The following is a 7917-nucleotide window of genomic DNA, read 5'->3' as shown; positions in this document are numbered from 1 at the left end:
CTAGCTTTATCGTTAACCCTGCCCGATCAAACGCAAGTTATTGTCTGCCAAAAATGGGTAGTACCACCGCCAAATGAGGTTGAAGGTGAAGGAAATGAATTCAAGCATCTTGTCGATGTTTCTAAAGCTGAGAAAGAAGATTGGAGACAACCCATTATCGACTACTTAATCTATGGGATACTTCCAGAAAATCCGAGGAGTAGGACTGAAATCCGTCATCGTACACCTCGCTTCCTTTACTACAAAGATACTCTATACAGAAAGTCATTCGAGGGAGTACTCTTGCGATGCTTAGGGGAAGATGAAGCACTCCAAGCTTTACAAGAAGCACATTCTGGGGTATGTGGGTCACACCAATCTGGACCAAAGCTCCACTTTCATATAACAAGGATGGGATATTATTGGCCACGATAGAAGATGCAAGGCTTGCCAATTCCATGCAAATTTTATTCATCAGCCTCCCGAAGTGTTGCACCCGACTGTTGCATCCTGGCCGTTTGACGCTTGGGGATTGGATGTTGTTGGATCACTGCCAAAGTCCTCTGGTGGGCACCTATATATCTTAGCTGCAACTGACTACTTCTCAAAATGGGCTGAAGTTGTGGTTCTTAAGGAACTAAAGAAGGAAAATATTGCAAGTTTCAGCCGAGTAAACATAATTTATCGCTTTGGCATTCCTTAACGAATAATGGCAAGCCATTTGACAATAGGTTGATGAACAAGATTTGTGATCTCTTTGGCTTCAAGCAACGTAACTCTTCTATGTACAATGTTGCCGCCAATGGTCTAGTTGAGGCATTCAACAAGACTCTATGCAACTTATTAAAGAAAGTTGTCTCCAAATCCAAATGAGATTGGAATGACCGTATGGAAGAAGCTCTGTGGGCATATAGGACAACTCACCGCATGCCAACACAAGCGACCCCTTGTGCACTCATTTATGGAGTTGAAGTCGTCTTACCACTCGAGCGTTAAATACCTTCATTACGATTAGCTAGTCAAAAAGGGATCACTGATGAAGAAAATGCTCGACTTTGATTAGTAGAGTTGGATGCTCTTGATGAGAAAATATTGGAAGCTTAACAGAGTCTTGAATGTTATCAAGTTCGATTGTCTCGCGCCTTCAATAATAGAGTTCGCCCAAGATCCTTTCAAGTAGGAGATCAAGTCCTTACCGTGCGAAGACCCATTATTACTTCCCATAAATTAATAGGGAAGTTCACTTCAAAATGGGATGGGCCATATGTCGTGCAAGAAGCTTATTTAAGTGGAGCCTAAGAGCTGGTTGATGCAGACGGCATGAGAATCGGCCCTATCAATGGCAAGTTTTTGAAGAAGTATTATACTTGAAGTTGCAACGCTCCTTGATGCACGAGCCTAAAATGCATGTTCCTACACTCCTGGCCCGCATGAGTCTAAACTGTGTACGGCCCACCCAAAAAAAAGGTCTACTAGGTTGAAAACCTCTAAAAAGGCAGCTTAGGCTAAAGTTAGGACATAAGAATATTAAAAAAATTTAAAAAATTTAAAAAAAATCACCCATTCTGAACTACGGTATGACTTGATCCTCTTCACCGAGGTACATAGGCAGCTTAGAGTTTCATTTTGAGTTTAGTCGCATAATTTCAAAAGATACATGTTACCCCAATCGTTATTCGAAGGGAGAATGATGGAATATAATCCACTTGATTGGAACTTAAAAATCGGGCTTACATGAACTTTGTGCCTTATCAAAGATTGGTGGTTCAATTGGGGCAAGCCACCATAGCAAATTGGCATCTCCGATGGATGGATGTAGACTTTTAGTAGAAGGCCAAATCTTTAATTTGAAGTCCTCAAGTTCGCAGGTCTTCAAGTTGAATTATATAAGCCCTCCAAATCTTCAAGTATGTCGCTCTTTAAGTTAAATTTTGCAAGTCCACTGCCTTTCAAGTTGAAGTCTGCAAGTCAGCCAAACTTTAAGTTGAAGTATTCAATCCCTCCAAGTCTTCATGTCCGTTCAATTTGAAGTCCTCAAATTTGTAGGTCTTCAAGTTGAATTATTTAAGCCCTACAAGTCTTAAAGCCGAAGTCTTCAAGTCTACTAATTTTTCAAGTTGAAGTTTAAAAGTCTACCACTCTTCAAGTTGAAGCATAAAAGTCCACCAAATTTTCAAGTCCGTCAAATCTTCGAATTTGTTGGTCTTCAGGTTGAAATCTGCAAAGTCCGCCAAGTCTTCAACTTGAGGTTTTTTAATTTGCCAATCTTAAGGTGGACGTTTAATTCCCTTTGCACCTTAAGTTGGTCTCTTTGCGGGTTTGTCCTTAAAAAGGAACTATAAGTTTTCAATCTTAAGGTGGAAGTTTAAATCTCTTTGCACCTTAAGTTGGTCTCTTCACGGGTTTGTCCTTAAAAGGAACTATAATTTTTCAATCTTAAGGTGGACGTTTAAGTCCCTTTGCACCTTAAGTTGACCTCTTCGCGGGTTTGTCCTTAAAAAAAACTATAATTTTTCAATCTTAAGGTTGACGTCAAAGTCTTTTTTCACCTTAAGTTGGTTTCTTCGTGGGTTTGTCCTTTATAGGAACTATAATTTTTTAATCTTGAGGTGGACGTTGAAGTCTCTTTGCACCTTATGTTGACCTCTTCACGGGTTTGTCCTTAAAAGGAACTATAATTTTCAATTTTAAGGTGGACGTCGAAGTCCCTTTGCACCTTAAGTTGACCTCTTCGTAGGTTTGTCCTTAAAGGAATTATAATTTTCCAATCTTAAGGTGGACGTTTAAGTCCCTTTGCACCTTAAGTCAGTCTCTTCATAGATTTGATCCTTCTATATGTTGTCATGAATTTGATCCTTCTATATGTTGTCATGGATTTGATACTTCTATATGGTGTCAGGGATTTGTCCTTTACATGCTGTCATGGATTTGTCCTTCCATATACTGTCATAGATTTGTCCTCCCATATGATGTTGAAGATTTGTCCTTCTATTTTTTTTGCCACGAACTTTTCCTTCTATGTGCGTCTAACATTGTTGACGAAGAAATCTCCATTGCCTACAACAACAAAAAGGAAGCAGCAAAAAAAATATAAGTACAAGAAAGATAGTTACCTGCTAAGGCGTGTCAGATTCAAAAATTGAGTTCAAAGTAATGCCTAGAATAATCTGGCATGATTCTTTACATAATTTTTGGTGAGAATGAATCTCTCTGAGTTTATTTTCTATCAATTAAAATGGTTTCAATTTCGACATTCCAACATCGAGATACAGAGGTTTTGGTGAAGCCGCGATAATCTGAAACTGTTGGCGCGTTAGAATGTAGAGCCGATTTTTAAGTCATCTAGAATGATCCTAAAAGTGTTTAATACTTAATTTTGGATATGTTGTAGATCTTGGACTCTAGTTTCTGATAAATCAAACAGTTTGCGATTCTGAGGTTCCTACATCAAGATATAAAACTTTTGGTGAAGTTGCGATAATCTGAAATTGTTGGCGCGTTAGAATATAAAGCCGACTTCAAAAAATTATCTAGAATGATCCTGGAAGTGTTTACTTCTGAATTTCGGATATGTTGTAGATCTTGAACTTTAATTTCTAATAAATTAAACGGTTAGTAATTCTGACACTCCTAGCTAAAGATATAAATTTCTCAGCGAGAGGGCATAAAGCTGGAAAGCAAGTGTGGCAAACATAAGGAGAGAATTCAAAATAGCGTTTCAAACAATCTAAAAGGATTTTGTCCATGATATCTTCAGGTGTTTCAGAAATCGTAGTTTTCTTTCCAATGGAATAGATGGTTCGCGATTCCGACACCTGTAGCTCGAGATGTGAATTTTTCCACAAGAGTGCATAAAGCTGAACAGCAAGTTCGACAGACAGACCGGTTAATTTTCGGAAATTGCTGCGGCTAATCCATTAGGAATCCTTCCATGATATTTTGCAAATTTCCTTATCTCTGAGTCTTCTTTCCAGTGGCGCAGACGGCTAGTGATTTGGACGTTCCTAGCTTGAGATATATGCGTTCGAATTACATTATGCAGTGCTGTACAGTCAAAATGACAGACTTGTGCATCACTTTCAAAAGTTTATTCCGACTTGTCCTGATAGTATTTGACCCTAAATTTTGGATATGTCATTGTGGTGCAAGTTTTGATTCTGTAGAGCTAAGCGGATTGCAGTTTAGAAACTTGTAGGTCGAGATACAATTTTTTCATGCTATGAAGTCAAAGTAGCAGAGACCACCAGGTGCTTGCTCGCCGAAGTTGGAAGGCCTACTCCGGTTATCCTCCTCGCCAACCTGCAAAGATATGATAGGGCACATGTTCGCTCGGCAATGATGAAATACTGTCTCTCCAAGCCTTCAAGAGTAGGGATTTTGTCGAGATTGAAAGGATACTTCATGTGACTCTCTCGCCAAGCCGCAACAAAGAGAGTGTTTCGCTGCAAGTCATATAGGCATCTCGTGCATCTCCTTAGGCATATCGAAGACCACTGGTACTCTCTCATAAGCCTTAAAAAAAAAAACTTTGAAAGTTCTCGATGCTAACAACACGAAGTTTCTGTAGATACGGTACCAGCGATACGAAGCTGTTATTATAAAATCCTGAGAAGCTTTGGTTTGGAATCTTTACAAGAATTTTCCATTGGCCACCTTGAAAAAAAAAGAAGGGGAAGTCAGCATGAATATAAAGTGAGCAAAGAAAGGTTAAGATTAGGAAAATAAAGTCAGCATAGAAGCAGAAGTTGAAATCGAGAATCTGCATCTCCGTCCTCGACCAATAACCCATGTGTTAAGTCCCCAACATCACATTCGTCAAGCTTCAATATCGACCATCATTATTTTGCCCGCGATGTATCCTTTAGTTTCATCGTCAAGAAACTCACGTTTATCTCCAACAGAATCGGCGTCACATTCTTCTTCGGTGGACTACGGACAGCAACAGGGATCTCCAACCAAGATACCAGGAGGATTAAAGGTCGCTACTTATTTTTTGCGCAGCATCCAACTTCAGAAGGAGAAGGACGCTAGAAAAAAATGGACCATCACTCCTGCATCCAACGAGGCACACGGTAGCTGTGGAAGGCTGAAAATTGAGTTATGGTACAAGGATAGGTCTGAATCCCTTTTTATAGGCGCAGAAGTTTACTTGTAATCTAACTCAGAAGTAGCTCCATGGGTTATCAAGAGTATTAATTCGAATCCGAATGAAATATGGTAACAACACACGCATTGACGTGAAGTTTGCGGAACCGATAAAATTGCAATTTTAGTAGCTTATCTTTCTCAAGCGGTGGAGTTGTGTCTAATGCTAAGTCTTTAAACCAATTTATGAGAGCAAAGTCCAAAAAGAAAAAAACGAAAAGGAAATGAATGGCTTAAAGCCACGTAACCACTGTGTTGTAACTGATTTACTGTGGGGAGCTGTAATGTGCACTAAAGATATTGATTTGTTCTTAAAATCAAGTGGAGCCAAATTCTCCTACTTACAGTTCCAAGAATGATCTAATAAAGTCCCTATAAATAATCCTAAAGTGGAAGTTGGACATTCATATACGTGCAGATATGCGCTAATTAAACATATGAATTGTATTTGGGACTTTGCCAATTTTTCAAGGAGAATTCCGGCTAATTAATTAACTGTGTGCAATTTTAAAGTGCCAGTTAGTGAGAAATAGAGTCAAGCAAATATCTAAACTATAAGATTTTTGGCTCTACCGGTACTTCAAATTTCGTTTTTTCGGTTGATCAAGTCTACACTTTAACGAACTTTGAAGTATGAGCATTTGTAGGCATATAAATTTTATTAAAATTAAATTCATAAAATAATTTGGACTATATTTTAAATTTAAGATATATTGATCCAAATAAATATTATGGGCTAATATAATTGAATTAATTATATAAGTCCAATATATATATAGATTAAATAATTAAGTCTGAATCAATTGGGCTAGCCCACTTAGTTGGGCTACAAATAATGAGCTCATTTCATTAAACCCAAGATATCATCTTCAAAGAGGCCCAGTTTGGTGCGACACGTGAAATGACGTGGCACACCAAGTCAAACAGAAGAGCCAATAAGATTGTGCCACGTGTCAAAATGACAAGGCATGCCAAGTCAAATTAAAGGGCCAATGAAACCGCGCCACATGTGTAAGTGACATGTTCTGGCCAATCAAATGCGGCATTGTCACACTTCAATTTGATTGGTCGGAAAGAGTTTGTTCTTATCATAACTCTTCCCTCCCACAACTATAAGAAGGGATTTTAATAACCGAAAAAGACACTAGAAGTTATAACAAGAAGCAAGAGGGAGCTCGTGAATCAAACGCTGCAGATTTCTCCAAAAGCTACAAGCATCAAAGTGTTCTAAGTATTAAAAGATCAAGAGGAAGATTCAAGAACAAGTTGCAAGCCCTTGGATTAAAAATATGTCAAGATCAAGATCAGGGTTCAAGCACTTGAATTAAAATAAAATTCAAGATTGAGCTCGAAGGCTCTTTTATTTACTGTTGAAAAGTAGAATCAGAGGAATCATAGAGATTGTAACACTCAAATTACTTGAAATCAAATACTACGATTGTTGCGATATTTTCGGTCTTGATTTTATTTTCTCAACACAATTTATTGTCTACAATATTATCATTAAAAGTTATTGGAGAAAATTACGCATATGATTCATATTGGTGAGCAACTTTTAAACAATGGAATGCAATATGTAGACATCTAATCCATTGTAATTCAAAGATTACCATCCGTTAATAGGTATACAAACTCTCTCGTGTAATCTAATTCATTGTAATACAAAGATTGCTTTTGACTAGATGCATTTTATGAATTATACATCACACGAGAGAGTTTGTTTCTCTCCATCGTGTAAAATAAAAAAGAAACAGTGAATTAATATATCTTAAATTTCTTCTGGAAGTTTACTAACGTAAAGGCATGGTTTATAATTCTTAAATCTAATATATTATAAATTTATCTGAGTGTTTAATTTGTATAGCCATTTTTTTCTTTTTTACTACAAGTTAAATTGATAATCATTGTTCAAGAATTATTTTAAAAATATCCTAGATATTAACTTTTTCTTGGAACAGCTATTTTCGATATGAGTCAGAATTAAGATTAAGATAGAGATATTTCCATAAAGCCAAAAAAAAAAGAAGAATAAAAAAATACATAAAGCCAAGTCCTATAGAACCGTTAGTTGTTTCGACTCTCAATTGGGCTTGGAAACTATTCTCATGCCCGCGGGCTAGGGCAAGGTCATAGGCCCATCACCTTCTAATAATGAAAAAAATTCAAAAATAGTCAGATTTACAAGTGGTAATTGAAACATAGCCACTGCTTCAAAAGTAATCGAAATTTAGTCACTTCTCATGTAAAGATAAATATGAACGAAAACACTGTTCAAAATCCGAAAAATATTCCAGCATAATATACTAAAGTTCCAGTATATTATTATTGGAACTCCAATATAATATACTAAAACTCCAGCATAATATACTGGAGTTCCAGTATAATATACCGGTCTAACATAATATGTTGGAAGTTCATACACAAGTGCTCCAATCTCCATTATATTATCCTGGAACTTTTCGCGCGTTGGAGTTCCAGCATAATATGCTGGAAGTTCATACACGTGTGCACCAATCTCCAGTATATTATGCTAGACCGGTCCGTGTTGCAGCAAAATAGTGGTTATATTTCAATGACTTTGCAAACGCTTGCTATTTTTGAATTACCAGTCCGAAAACTGGCTAGCTCGTGCTATTTTTACTCTAATAATTAAGGGGGATTTTTACTAAAAATTAGTTGGGTTAGCCTTTTGGGATGGCTACTAGAGAGGAATCCGAAACCAAAATATTATCTTTTTGGACTCAAAGCACAAAAATAGGTGAAAAAATATCTGAGTATCATTTTATATATAAT

The 7917-nt window shown here is 37.1% G+C and overlaps 1 long non-coding RNA gene across 1 annotated transcript; it reads right to left on the bottom strand.

Moving 5' to 3' along the window:
* Positions 1–3679: 3679 nt before the first annotated feature.
* LOC107793764 (uncharacterized) lies at positions 3680–5440 on the bottom strand. The gene is made up of 2 exons (XR_001649803.2): positions 4866–5440; positions 3680–4632 (listed from the first exon to the last, which is right to left on the bottom strand). It is a non-coding gene; the product is annotated as an uncharacterized LOC107793764 (long non-coding RNA).
* Between the last annotated feature and the right edge of the window lie 2477 nt (positions 5441–7917).

Source organism: Nicotiana tabacum, chromosome 13 (genome assembly GCF_000715075.1).
Source record: "Nicotiana tabacum cultivar K326 chromosome 13, ASM71507v2, whole genome shotgun sequence".
Classification (NCBI taxonomy): Eukaryota; Viridiplantae; Streptophyta; class Magnoliopsida; order Solanales; family Solanaceae; genus Nicotiana; species Nicotiana tabacum.
This window is presented reverse-complemented; position numbering and strand designations above follow the sequence as displayed.